Raw genomic sequence first — 14,138 nt, 5'->3', positions numbered from 1 at the left:
CAACAATTGGTATCATAGCCATTTTTGCAAGATTAGTTAGATTATTTGTTTAGTTGATGAAATCTTTCTTTTTGGAAAACATGGATGATTTTCTCTTTGCAAGAAAAATCCATACATATTTTCTTTAACAACTTATAAATGTTTATAAGTGTTATTTTTTGACCAAAAGTTTACATGCATATTTTTTGGTCATAAAAGTTGTCTTAGGAAAACAAAGAGTTGTTTTATATATTTTTGAGTATATAAATACTTATGATGTGCATAAACTAGCCATGAACCTTTGTGTTGTTGCATGTGTTAATTTATTTAAAATGGTTGTAACTATTTATTTATTCATATGTTATGTAATAATTAAATAGGTAGTTTTCTTTTGTTAATTTTTGTAAGTAATATATTGGTTTTCGAAATAGTTTATTTTTGTAAAGATGTAACAAGAATGAAGATGGTGTCCGTTTTGAAGATCAAAAGTTTATAAAGTTGAAGATCAAAATTATTTTTATAAACTTGCTACAAGGTGTTGAAGCAAGTCGGAGCACATGAAGACTTTACAAGATAAAGGTCGCTTATGTCCCTCTAGGAATGGACTTGATAATTTTGTGATGGCTCACAAAATTATTACTAGTTAATGACTTGGTTTATGCACATATATTATAATTGTTATTCATGCTTGTGATGTTTTATGTTTATGTTATTATTATTATGTTATGGTTGATAAATTAGTTTTTCAAATGCAAAATAATATTTGAACATAAATAAACATCACAAAGAGTTTGGATTTAATGAAATTTACCTTTTAACATAAGATGCTAAAATAGTTTTACAATAAAACAAGCTTTATCATTAAAACTAGTAACCGGTAAAATTTCGGGATTAAAATTGTATAAGTTTAAAATAGAGATTTGTAAACTTATCAAACTCCAAACCTTATTTTATAAAATGAAGTTTTATTAAAAGGTTTCCAAATGTTCTAAAGCGCTCAAACGATATAACTTAATACTAGTTATTAATTTAAAACTTTGATCGCGTCAATAATATAAAACCGGGTTATATATATAACACTGTTAAAAATGAGATTTTACATAAAATAAGATTTTTTAAAGTATACCATGATGAACCAATGAATCGAGTAATGAATTAATCAGAGTATGAATTCAAGTAAGAATATGAGATTTGAACACAGGATGTAAATATGATCTTGTTATGCTCTATTATGCTTTCGAATTCTTTACAGAGTATAGTAGACAAGTCTGTAAAAGTTCTTTTCTAACTCTAGTAAATAACCCTATTTATAGGGAACTGAAAGCATACAAAAAATATACTAAGGCATTGACTCTAAAGCTTCGAATAAAAGCGCCCTAGTAAGATACATTACAAAACATTCGAAGAGTCCAAAACATACTTCGACTAATTACAACAATTCGACCCTTACAATCTCCCCTTTGTAATCATATTCGAAGTCTTCAATTTGTAAGAATTGTGATGGAATACAGTAATACTCTTCGAATCTCCGTGTACCAGGAGATAATCTTCTTCAGCTCTTTCTTGTCACCTTCATTGTTCTTCTTGCAATGATTCATACGAACAATCAAGTTCGTATATTGAGATGTTGAATATCTCTCGACTTCACTTGCTTGGAATAAGAACCGTTTAGACTTTCCAGCTTTGTCTTTTTCTGCGAAGACAATTCCAAAAGGCTTCAGGCAAATTTCACCATTAGCATACTTCTTCAACTCCGCCTGAGTCTTCGTAGGAGCCATCGGAGCTTTAATTTCCATTCCTTTGGCAGTAGCTAATTCAACATCTGTTAGTGCCAAGCACTCATAATAGTTTTCGATAAAAATCTTGATGTGAGCTACTCCAAGCTTGAATTCATCTGGTTCTGTGTTTTGAAGGTATGAGAATGATTTGTCTTTCAAAAGTAATGCAACTTGTATAAGATCATACAAGTTCATTAATGGAAAATCTGCAACAGTGAATTCGCAAATATTTCCATTTGCCCTGGCAACCACATACTTAAAATTTTGGACTGTGTTTTCGAAAACCACATCCTTTTTCATACTTATGACCTTCTTGATTTTTATTAAAGACCAAACTTCCTCAGGGGCTTTTCCAAGAACAGCATGAAAACGAATTTTCATGTGTGTACCTTCATCTTTATTTTTAAAATTCCCTTCTGCTTTGAACTGAGGCATGATAAACATCATTTCGTTTATGGGAAAATCCAGCTGGCTTGCATCAGTATTTGTGACCAAATAACTCTGCTTTGGTTTCTTCTCGAATGTATACATGTGATTAAAAGCAACCTTGGCCTCAATTGTTTCGTAATTATAATGTTTGGATGGATCACCTTTATCCATTCCCTTCGGATCACTAGCACGCTGAGTCATAATACTTTGAATAATCCTCAGTTTTTCAAGTTCAGCTTCTACTTCAGCCTTCTTTTCCTCTTTCAATTTTTCCACTACAATTGATTTGCCTTTATCTTTCAAGGCTTGATTGTCAATTGTCTCTTTTGGTTTTGAACCACTCCCACCAGTCTCCGAAGATTTACCAATCACAATTCCTTTCGAAATTGGTCTTGCAATTGGCATTGTTGTTACAACAGTTGAAGTAACAAGTTCAGCATAAACTATTACTGGTTTTGTTGTTGGGATTTTCGAAGAAAAGACTTTTCCCACAACTTTCGCATCTTCTCCACTAGTCTTCGACTCACTAGTTTTTCTTTCTCCCCCTTACACCCCTGTGAAAACAGGCGGGGCAAACGTTGTTGGAAGAAGACATGATATGCGAAAGAGAGGAGCAAGTTGTTTGTTGAGAATTGCTTCGAAGTGGACAAACTTTTGTGACAAAAATTCAGGTGTAATCAAGGAAGAAGACACCGGCCTGCCAGAAATTTCTTTTAACTCCTTGAGTAAAGTTATCACTTCCTCAAAGTTTGTACTTTCAGTTGATGAAATTTGAGTAAGTTGTGGACTCAAATTTTCATATAATTTGACAAATTTGGTGACAGCGTCACAAATTATATCAACCTTTTGATGCAATGATGCATAGTCGTGTTGAACAGTAGCTATTTCTCTTTTCATATCTTCACGAAGTTCGTGAATTTGCAAGTTTACATCCTCTCGAACTTTCTTCACATCTTGAATAAAAAGAACATGTCTTTCCTTTGCAACATTCTTCAACTCTCTCAGATCACCAGCAAATTTCGAATTTTGAGAATTGATTCGAATTTCATTGTTTTGATCATTGAGATCAACTTTATCCAAAACTCGTGATTCAGAGTCTGTAAGCATTCCAAAGACTTTGCTCACAACTCTGGCTTCGAACATCTTCAACATCGAATCAATCTCCAGACTTGAAACAGATGAACCACCCCCCAGATCAGCTTGGGATTGAAGTATCGAATTAAACTTCTGATTCAGGATTTTAAATTGTTTCATGGTCATCAACATATGATCAGGAAACTGTTCTTCGTCTTCATGAAATTCCAATTCATCAAACATACCACCAAACCCCTTATTATCAGTCTCTGTCTCCACAAAAACGGTTTCTTGAACAGGTGAAGTGGGTTTGGGTGGCTCAGTAGATTGAGAAGAAAAAAGAGAAGTAAAGGGTTGATCAAGAATGTGTTCGAATGTTGGGGAATCTGTTGTTGAAGTAAGAGGAGTAGAAGATAATGGTAAAGAAACAATACTTGCAAAAGGAGCAGAAGTAGATGGACTTGTAGCTTCATTTTTCGAACCTCCTTCACCCATATTGACATTTGCATCCGTATCAGATACGTGTGCAGGGATGCCTGAAGTTCGAACCTCCTCAGGAACTGATTTGGCAATCGAATCTTTGGGTGGTATGACAACTGTCTTCTCAGGATTGAAACTTTCTGTGATAAGAGTAAACTCTGGAGTTTCTGGAATTCTTTCACTATCATCTTCTGTTGACTCAGTAGAGATTACAAGTTTTCGAGTCTTCTTCTTCTTTTTCTTTGACAAATGCTTTGCCATATCTTCAGCCCTTCGTTTCTTGGACACCGGTGAAACAAGTGTGGGCACTTCCCTAATTAAAACGCCTTGATGAGTGATTTGAGGTTTTCGAATCACTTGTTGTGTGGGAGACTTGCGTTTATGGGTTGACTTCATTTTAATTCTTCGAAACATTCCAGTCTTCGAAGGAATGATAACATTTTCTTGGGTTTCTTCAAGAATAGGCTCAATCACTTGAGTCTCAGCAACAGACACTACATCAGTTTCAGGCTTCTTCTTTGGAGATTTCGAAGATTTTGACTCAGTTTCATTCTTCTTTGTCTTCTTGGATTTCGTATCATCTCTCTCCAAGAGTATGCCAATTTTGATTGAAGAATCAATAGTCTTCAAATATGCCACCAATACAGAGTTCGAAGGATCAACTCTTTTAAGCATAGCATCTGGAATACGAGCAACTGATGGAAAAACTTCAGCACTATCTGTGACATCCTTCGGATAGTGGTATGATTGAAAAACTGCTTTGTCTTCATCATTGGGTACCAAAATCCCTTCCTTATTGTAAAAGTGTTGCAAAATCAAACTCCAGTATCTTGCACACGAAATACCATGAATAGCATTCGTGTGTTCTACACCCTTTTGGAATTCCTTCCACAACTGTGTAGAATAATCTACTTGAAGATCATAGTAGATGCCAGCAACCATGGCATAAACCTCCATTCTTCCTTTATCAAGACCAGCTGATCTCCCAGTCAAACATCGTAAAAAAATACCAAATAAGAAATTCCAGATTCGTGGAAGTCCAGATTTCTTAAAATCACTAATCTTGGATAATGGTGGCTGATATCCCATCTCATTAAACATGTGAACGATTTGTGGAAAAATAAATGAAACATATGGAGGCGAATTCGGAATATCAGAATTTGGCAAAATAGTTTCTTGGTTAGCCTAACCTTTTTGTCGTTCACCAGATGAAAAGTAATCGTATCAGATGCTTTGTTGTATGTCGCAGTTGATCCTGCTTGAGAAAGCCAGGACAATGGAACAGAGAAAGAGTTGGACAACGCTTTAGCCAAAACCGAGTTCTTCAAAGCAACTTTGAGCATCTTTAATTCTTCCGGGTACTGAGAAATTTCACCCTCCAAGTAGTAGTTTGTTGCTTGAATCTTCATTATTGGTAATGAAGAGGCATCTTCAGTAGTATGAGAATCAACATGAGCAGAAGTCGCCATTGTTAGGGTTTGAAGATGATGATGAACAGAGAATTTTGGGAAATTTGCTTTTTGATCGCGTAAACTGACAATGAACCCCTGGAATTCCCTTTTATATGTAACCCTTAAATTTGAATTTGAAGCGGGATATGTATTTAATGATATCCGACGTGGCACCTTGAAAATCGGACCATTACTGCGTAAAAGTAGCCATGTGTCAAAAAGTAGTTGTCACATCGCCTTGAAAAACGGACAGAATACCATACGTCATTTATAAACAGCCTGTCTTCTAATCCCCAAGAAAATTGTAACCGTCAGAACCCTTCGAATGGAAGCAAGGCTCTTTCACTTTTGGGATGAAAAGCGAAGTCATATGCCAGAAGTTCGAAATCATCAGCCTGAGTTGGTATTACTCAGAACCTCAAGGATTTCATGAGTGCTATGTTCCAAAGAATAGAGACGTGAAACAAATATAAGAAAAATATGGGATATTGTGATGTCAAACCATTGACACAAAAGCAGATGAAATCCTGGGCAAAGATTACTTCATTAATCATTAAGAAAAATGATCAATAGCTTGTGTGGGTTCCCGTGAATTACAATTGAGTACTTGTTGATAAGTATCAAAGGGCTTCTTTTATAATGCTTCGTGGATAGTTCAAAATTTCGTTACATGTCATCCTAAACATAAGGTGAGAAATTGTAACAGAAATTACTTGTTTGACCAGTGTAGTCAGTGACAAGTTTGCGTTGAAAATTTTTGAAATGACTAGGACATTCGAATGAAACTCACACAGAAATCATATTCAAGAAAAAAAATTTGTGTTCTGGATCTTGTTGGGTAACAAACATCGTGGGTTTCGAATGTTTGATCAAGACCACTTATTCGAAATGAATATGATTTGGAGTTTCAAATTTTGGTACATAAACAAAAGTTTCGTGAAAATCTGGAACTTAGTTCCCCGTCAATTCCTTAAAAAAGATAATGAAATTTGGGTTTCACTTTCATCACGGTCTCATGATGTCAGATCATAAACACAGAGTTTTGATATATCTAAGTCTCGATGGGTTTGATCAGAGACCTCTCGGACATATGTCTTCGTGTGCGATCGTGTAAGAACTTTATGGATGAAAAAGATTGATGTAAGACACGAAAAGTACCTCTGTTATGTTTGGACCAAACAGTAAACTCTAAACTCATTTTGAGAAGAGTAAGGTAGCTCAGAGACTAATGTGAATATAAGCCTGATTGGGAAGAAATCTTCGTATGCATAATTTCATTAAGGCTTTCGTACACACACATTGAGTCATGGAGGCTTTGGTCAACATACAGCAGCATGCTTCTAGGGACATCCTAACTAGTTCGAATGATGAAAAATTTATCGATTCATACGAAAAATGTACCTTACCCGAGTACTGCAAGCATAATCTCCTCTGTATCTTCATGAGAATCTGCAACAAAATACTAAAAAGAAATAAGAATCAAAATATTTTTGATGTTTTGATTTTTCGAAAATAATACAGAACAAACTAAAATCTTTTTGAATTTTTAAATTTTTCGAAAATTGAATGACAAAATAAACGAAAATCTTTTTGGATTTTTGAATTTTCTGAAAATTAAATGACAAAACAAACGAAAATCTTTTTGAATTTTTGAATTTTTCGAAAATTAAATGACAAAATAAACGAAAATCTTTTTGGATTTTTGAATTTTCCGAAAATTAAATGACAAAACAAACGAAAATCTTTTTGGATTTTTGAATTTTCGAAAATTGAAATAGTACTTGATGCAAATATGCAAAATTTTATCATCCCCTTATAAGTAACAAATGTACGAATTCGAAGAGGTCGAAGCGTTGACTATGAACAGTAACAGCTGAATCAACCCTTAAAATAAGTAACAAATGTGCGAATTCAAAGGGGTCGAAGCGTTGACTATGAACAGTAACAACTGAATCAACCCTTAAAATAAGTAACAAATGTGCGAATTCGAAGGGGTCGAAGCGTTGACTATGAACAGTAATCTCTGAATGTTGAATGACTTTTCCTTGTCTTTTATTAAGCGCCTCTGATTCATTCCTTATCGTGCATCATTCTTCTTTTTCGCATGGAACAAAATTTCCATCGATCATTCCAAGTCCCTCTATAATTCTCACAAGAGATTTTTCATCTAAAGGTTTCGTGAAAATATCAACTAACTGATCAGTTGTTTTCACGAAATGTACTTCAATATTTCCATCCACCACGTGAACTTTGATAAAATGATAACGAAGAGCTATATGTTTAGTCTTCGAATGCTGCACAGGATTATGACAAATTCTTATTGCACTTTGAGAATCACAATATAATGGTATCTTTTTCATATTTATTGCATAATCACGCAATTGACTTTGGATCCATATTATTTGTGAAGTGCAAGCAGCAGCAGCCACATATTCTGCTTCAGCTGTTGAAATTGATACACATTTTTGCTTTTTCGACTGCCAGCTTACCAATTTGCCATCAAGAAATTGACATCCACCACTTGTGCTTTTTCGATCAATATTACAACCACCCAAGTCTGCATCCGAATACGCTTGTACAAAGAACCCAGTTTTCGAAGGATACCACAATCCTAACGAAATTGTTCCTTTAAGATAACGAAAAATATTCTTTACAGCAGTGAGATGTGGTTCTCGTGGATTAGACTGATACCTAGCACAATTACACACATAAAACATGATATCATGTCTACTAGCTGTAAGATAAAGTAATGAACCAATCATGCTCCTATATAAAGTTATGTCAACGGCAGGTTTATCTAACGAAGGTGTAAGCTTTATGCCCGTTGCCATTGGAACTCGTAACTTCGTGCTATTCGTCAATCCAAACTTTTCCAACAGATTCTTCGTATATTTTTCTTGATTAATAAAAATTCCTTTTCTGTTTTGACAAATATTCAAACCAAGAAAATTATTGATTTTTCCCATCATGCTCATTTCGAACTTACTCTTCATTAAATCTTCGAATTCTCTAGACAAAGCAGCGTCAGTTGAGCCAAAAATAATATCATCAACATAAATTTGAACAAGCATTAGATGATTCCCCACTTTCTTTCGAAATAATGTGGGATCAACTGATCCTTGTTTAAATTTAGATTGTTTCAAAAATGAGGTAAGAGTTGCATACCATGCTCGTGGTGCTTGTTTCAAACCATAAACTGCCTTATCTAAAATATAAACATGATTTGGAAATTCTTCGTTAATAAAACCTGGGGGTTGTTCCACGTAAACAGTTTCTTCAAGCTCTCCATTTAGAAATGCACAATTCACGTCCATTTGATAAACATCAAAATCTTTGTGAGCTGCATAAGCCAGAAATATACGAACCGCCTCGAGTCTTGCGACAGGGGAAAAAGTTTCTTCATAGTCGATTCCTTCTTGTTGTGAATATCCTTTAACAACAAGTCTGGCTTTGTTTCGAACAATATTTCCATCTTTGTCGGTTTTATTTTTGAAAATCCATTTTAACCCGACAATCGAAACATTTTCAGGTTTAGTAATTAACCTCCAAACCTTGTTTCGTTCAAATTCACACAATTCAGATTGCATTGCAACAACCCAATCTGAGTGTTCCATTGCAATCTTAATTGTTTTTGGTTCAATCTTAGAAATGAAAACATTGAACATGCAAAATTCTTGATGAGTATTCAATACCTCATTCTTTGCACGAATTTGAGCTCTTGTTAAAACTCCCTCTTGTGGATTCCCAATTACTTGATCCTTCGGATGATCTTTTGTCCACTTTTCCATTGGCGGATATGCTGGATCAAATTCCAAAGGTGCATCTTCGTATATATCATCGTTTTCTGAGCCTACAATCGAACAAGCATCATCAAAATCATTATTATCTTCAATATTTTCTGAATGCTCCCCCTCAACATCATCATTCAATCTTTCTTTCTCCCCCTCGAAAGAATGCATGTTGTCATCTAATGTATTCGAATCCAAGTGATCCCCCTCCACTGGATTGTTTTGCATACTTTCGCCTTTCTCTGGAAAGTTTGATGTTGAATCATCGGTAAGCTTTGTTAGTTCAGAGAGATAATTATCATTTGCATTTATTTCAGCATCAACAGTATGATCTGAAATTCCAAAAATTAAATCATAATCAATATCTAATGTTTGTGAGGATTCAGATTCATCTTGTATGTTTCTCAGAATTGGATGATTTTCAAACTGAGATGTTGTTTGTTTAATGTAGTAATCATCAAATGTAAGATTAAAAGTTTCTTCAACTTTTCGTGTTCTTTTATTCAACACACGATATGCGACTGAATTATGCAAATAACCCAAGAAAATCCCTTCATCTGCTTTTGCTTGAAATTTCGTAAGATGATCCTTGAGATTCATAATGAAGCATTTGCATCCGAAAACATGAAGAAATTTGACGTTAGGTTTTCGATTGTTGAGAATTTCATATGGAGTAATATTAAAACGACGATGAATGAACGATCTGCTTTGAGTGAAACATGTGGTTGATACTACTTCAGCCCAAAGATATTGTGGAAGATTCGCATATGCCAATATAGTCCGTGCCGCTTCGCATAGAGACCTATTTCTTCGTTCAACAACACCGTTTTGTTGTGGTGTGTATGGAGATGAAAAATTATGCGAAATCCCTTTGTCCACCAAAAATGAATCAAGAACATTGTTCTTAAATTCAGTTCCATGATCACTCTTAATTTTTCGAACAATCTTCTTCAATGTTGTTTCCATCTTTTTGATAAAGTCAATCATGATTTGTGCAACTTCAGATTTAAGCCTGAGAAAATAAACCCACATATATCTGGAAAAATCATCAACAATCACTAAAATGTACCGTTTCTTGTTGAGAGTTGAAACTGTCGAAGGTCCACACAAATCAATATGTAAAAGCTCCAGAGGTGCAACTATTTTCGAATCAATCGTAATTGGATGACCTTGTTTATGTTGCTTGCCAACTTCACAAGCTGCACATAAAGAATCATTGTCAAATTTAAGTACAGGTAAACCTCTTACCAGATCTTGTACCACAAGTTTATTGATGTTTCGAAAATTGAGATGAGAAATTCTTCGATGCCAAAGCCAACTTAAGTCTGATGTTGCCTTCGAAAGAAGACATATAGCAGGTTTCCCTACTATCGGATTGATGTCCAAAGTGAACATGTCACCTTTCCTTTTGGATTTCAGTAACACCTCTTTTGTTGTGACATTCGAAATAATACTTCCTTCTTCGTTAAAAAGAACTTGATTGCCAGTGCCCACAACAAGTTGAGAAACACTTATCAAGTTATGTTGAAGACCTTTAACATATGCCACCCGATTCACTGTGAATTGACCATTCGTGATCTTCCCATATCCTTTGACTTGACATTTTTGATTGTTCCCAAACTTCACTACTCCAGCATTTTTGAGACTTCGAAAATCACGTAAATTCTCCTTCTTCCCAGTCATGTGACGAGAGCAACCACTATTGATGTACCACTTGTTATCATATTGCTCATCACATAGTACCTACATTCAATGGAAAATTTTAGGTACCCATGGCTTTTGGGGTCCTTAGAAATTAGATTTTAATTTCGAATGTAATGAAGAACTTTTAACCCAATCACAAACTTTTGTTTTGAAACTATCAATTAAGTTTACATCTTCATTTAAAGGAACCGAAACATAAGTTTTTGATGGTTTCGAATGTTCACTGACATTACCCTTCGAATTCTGAGTTTGTGAATGAACATTCTTTGCTTTTATTACTGGTTTCCATGCTTTGACTGAAATGTTCGAATCCTTGGACGATGAACTGCCATTTGATGAATTATTCACATACTTTTCATATGCTTCGTGAATTTGCTCCTTTGAAAATGTATTTGACTGATACATATTTCATTTTCCTTCAAGCCAATGATCAATGTTCTTCCTTGACGTTATTCCTTTTTCTCGTGAAGTCTTCATAGTTTCTTTCTTCGTTTGATTTGGAAAATTTGGCTTTTTAGGAACAAAATCAACTTTTGGATTTGTTTTAAAAGATTTAGCATATGATGTATCAACTGTTGATTTAAAATGTTGACATTGAAAGAATTTTTGATTTGGTTTTGAGTGATTTGAAAATTTTCTTGGAATATTAGTTTCTGAAACTTTCGAAAACCTTCGTTGTTTATTCACTTCAGACTTTGAATGATTTGATTGAGATGAGTGTTGAGGTTTTGTTGAAAAAGATGAATTTTTAGCTTTGAAAACATTTTTGAGTGATTGTGATTCAGACATCTTTTGAGACTCAACATTTTGCCAAAATATTTTCTTTCTTGCTTGTCTTTTTGAAATGTTGTTTTCCTTCGAAAATTTGTCAATTTGATCTTTGAATTCCTTGGAGTTTAATTTGACAACTTTTTCACATTCCTTTTCAACTTGTTTTGAATTCTCTTTTCAATTTCTGATTTTTCAACCCATTTTCTTTGTGGTTTTTGACGTTGGAAAACATACGAATTCTTTGTTAATTTGTTTTCAATTGTGCTTTGATTTGCGAAAAAACCTTCATCAGTTGTTTTTGAATTATCCTCTTCAACTAACTTCTTTAATTCTGGTTTGATTTTCTCAACATTTCCAGTTGTTACGAAAACTTGATTTGGAAAAATGACATTATCTGTACATTTGAAATTTGGATAAACCACTGAATTCGTTTCAAGATAGTGCTCACCTTTTTCGTTCATCACTTTTTCGAACTTTTGTGTATCACCATACACCTGATCAACCACAATTCGAGGAGTTTCTTCTTCCTTTGAAGATTTCTTTTCCTTCGAAATGTTCACTTCAACTTCATCATCACTATCATCAGTTTAGCTGTCTTTGAGATCCACGAAGTTCATATCATAAACTTTCGAAGTTGAGGGTATATCAGTTTCATTTTCAACCATCAAATCCTTAACTTTTTCTTTTCCTTTAGATGTTGAAGCAACATTAACAACAGACAACTGAGAACAATCAACATCTTCAAGTTCACTAATTTCACTAATATTGTCAGAATTATCTTCAATATCAACAAAATTAGATTGAGAATCAGATGTTGAATTCTCAGTCTTTTTCAAAATTTGAATTTGTTCAGATTTAGTCAAAGTATCATTCACTATGTTAACTAATTCATTCGCATCAAGACAGTCATCAATTTTGACAATTCCATATTTATATCTATCATCAGGAACTCTGTCAAAATCAGCTATTATTTGCTCACAATCATACGAAATATTATCTACCTTGGCTCTTTCGAATGCTAGGAAAGGTAGTAATTTTCTATGTTGCTCTTTACTTATATCACATGAATGATGTAAATCAGTTAATTTGCTATAAAGTCATTTAGCAGAATTACAATAGATGTTTCTTTGTGCTAGCAAAAGTTTAACATCACTCGATAACCTATCCCTATCACACATTATATTTGTCATTTGTAATTCCAAACATTCAATTTTGCTTATTTTCATGTCTAATCTCTTTTTGACCTCTAACAACTCCATTGACAACTTGTTGGCCTCATTGCTAGCAGACACAACAATTGAATCAAAATAAGTAACCGTCTCATCAAAAGAAATTACTTCAGAGTCATAAGCATGTGTAGGAATATTAAAAGATTCGAGAATTTTACGTACCTTTGTTGTCATTGGAGATTTGTCAGCTGCTTTGGATACGAAGCATCGTCCCCTCACTTCGAATTCCCCATCATCTGAGTCCTCCTCCATTTTCGCATACAACGCTCCATGCGTTGGATTCCTCATTTCTTCATCGTCTGACCCGGATGACCAGATTTGATAAGTTCCATCTTCATCCTCATGCTCACCCTTTGCAACCAATGACAAATTCTTTGCTTTAGCACGAACCACCTCGAGCTTCTCTGCATAGTATGCCTTATCTTTGACTTTATTCTTCCTCTCATCCTTCTTTCGAAGCATACAGTCATTTGCAAGATGATTCGCACCGTTGCAATAATGACAATCTATTCCAGCATCACCTTTCAGCTTCTTCTCACCCTTTCCATCAGCTATCTTCGAATCTTGCTTCTCAACTTTCTTTTTCTCCTCAACAACATTTTGACTCACAGAATTTCCTTTCACCTCAGCAAGCTTAGTCTTCGAATTGAACGGCTTTTTGAAAAATTTCTTGACACGATTATTCGAGTAAAATGCTATTGCTTCATCATCCGAATTCATGATGAATCCTTCTTCTTCCTCAGAATCACCATTTTTAGCTTCTTTCTCAGAAATCTTTGACACAAGAGCTAATGGACCTCCCAAATTCAACTTCGATTCCTCAGCAATTTCATTTACCTCAATTTCGTGTGTTTTCAACTAATTGTACAAATCATTGAGAGTTGATGTATCAAAACTTTGCTGATTCTTCACCATCATACTCACACTTCTCCATTCTTTTCGAAGCCCCATTACAAAGATGAGATTAAAATCCATTGAAGTCCTGGTAATTCCATAGCGATTGCAACGATAGATTAACTCGTTCAGACGATCATAGTAAACTTCAATTGTTTCTCCTTCTTTTTGTTTGAAGTCTTTCAACTCAACCAAACACTGTTTAACTGAATTGATTTTTGTCTTCTCACTTCCTTGAAATTTATCTTTCAGATTGTTCCAGATTTCCTTTGCAGTTGTACAACTCCTAACGTAATTGTACACAACTGGAGGTAACGCACCTCGCAGTTCCCTCATACACCTCTTCTCCAGTTTCTTCAGATGATCAGTTTGATTATCAACTCCAAAATTTGTAGAAGATGATCCAATTGGTTGAACATTCACTAGAACATTGACATTTCCAGTGATACATGACCATAATTCTTCATCCAGACCATTCAGATAATCCTGCATACGATCAGCCCACTGATCATAGTATTCAGGGATTAGCATTGGAATTTTGGTTGATGAACCTAGCAGATG

The sequence above is a fragment of the Lactuca virosa genome, chromosome 3 (assembly GCF_052849685.1).
Source record: "Lactuca virosa cultivar CGN04683 chromosome 3, Lactuca_virosa_CGN04683_v6, whole genome shotgun sequence".
Classification (NCBI taxonomy): domain Eukaryota; kingdom Viridiplantae; phylum Streptophyta; class Magnoliopsida; order Asterales; family Asteraceae; genus Lactuca; species Lactuca virosa.
The sequence above is the reverse complement of the archived record's forward strand: the minus strand, read 5'-3'. Positions refer to the sequence as shown.